The sequence below is a fragment of the Sinocyclocheilus anshuiensis genome, unplaced genomic scaffold, assembly GCF_001515605.1.
Source record: "Sinocyclocheilus anshuiensis isolate Anshui unplaced genomic scaffold, SAMN03320099.WGS_v1.1 scaffold1729, whole genome shotgun sequence".
Lineage (NCBI taxonomy): Eukaryota > Metazoa > Chordata > Actinopteri > Cypriniformes > Cyprinidae > Sinocyclocheilus > Sinocyclocheilus anshuiensis.
In genome coordinates this window covers 121,657-123,197 of record NW_015538002.1, presented here as the reverse complement: position 1 = coordinate 123,197, position 1,541 = coordinate 121,657, and positions in this window count along the sequence as shown.

Below are 1,541 nucleotides of genomic sequence, written 5' to 3'. Positions count from 1 at the left end.
TTTTTTTTTGTTTTGTTTAATTATAATTCTTATAAAGTCATATCGAGTCAAGCGATATTTAATTTAGATTTAATTTAGAGTTCTCAAATCAAAGTCAAGTTATTAGAAATCTTTAAATTCGCAAGTGCAGTCACGTAACGTTAACTCAAGACAGGAAAACCCCGATTGTGTTAATTATTTATTATGTATTACATTCAGTCACAGAGCATTCTGATTATTATCTTGGTCTAGGAACTAACATCAAACCTAGTCTGTCCTAACACTGAAAGACGGTACCAAAATCTAGCGCTGCAACAACTCGCTAATTGAAAAATAATAATAAGGAATATAAAATAGATCAACTTACCATGTGCTTTTTTCATTGGAAAACAGCAGCTCCAGTTGTTCAGATCATCGCGGAATTCAAATGCTAGCCGAAAGATATGATTTGAATTTTTGACTGACAGACACGTTGAAGGGTGGGGGCACACTGGAGAGCCAATCAGTTTTCAGGAGGGGCAAGTGCCCCCATGGCCCCTCCCCTGTCTACGCCACTGGCTATAGGTGCACAATAATTCATCTTTAAACTAAACTGCAGATCTCATGCTATGAGAAAACATTTTAGTGAGATCAATGATCAATGATGCGCACTTACTTCGATATTATGGCAGACACTGCTGGATTCAGTGGTCGAACAGTCCATTGTCTGGTTTGAATAGGTCCAATGATAATAGCTTACTGTACAACCAAAGCTGCACGGAGGTGTTGATACCGTGTGAAGGCATCTCCACAACATTATGAAAAATACCACTGTATTTGAAGGATACAGCTATAAGAAAATGGTAATTTGCATGTTTTCTTTTTAAAATAGGCTACTTTGTCAGTGATTCGCCGAGTCAGACAATTCTATTTACACTGCAATAAATATAGGCTAAAAATAGCTAAAAGATGTTCACCTTATCAGCAAAACTGCATAAATTAAATTTGATTTGAATTGTTTAAAACAATTGAAATACTATTTGGATAGTGGAAAAGAATGAGATCAACACTATTCTATAATTTGAGAATAAAGTATAACAATAATAATAATTTGAACGGTTTGATGTGATATGAGCTAACCGATCTTTAGATTCACCATTGGTCGCGAGATTTATGGTAATGCTTTTTTCCTCAGTTGGTCAGAACAAACTTCTAAGACTTGTTACTTACTTGTTCAGATGGCAATCTACAGTGAAAATTAAAATTTGGGTCATATTCCAAGACGTAGGCTAGAATCTAGAATCTAGAATTCATCCGCGCTGGAGCCGTGCCGACTCACAACCCACGCAAGCTAGATAATTCTGCACACAGCTGCGATTCCAGGTTTTCAAACAGAGATGGCGACAAAGAGGCAAAACTTACGGACTGCAGCTTTAATGTCTTGTACCGTTAATGGTGTTAAATATGGTGTCACGTGGATGGGAATATGCATGGAAATGATATGCAGATGAGGTTATGCATATTAAAACTAGGCGTTGTAAGCTCCATATATGGCTATTTCGGGGGGGAGTCAGGGGGGAGAT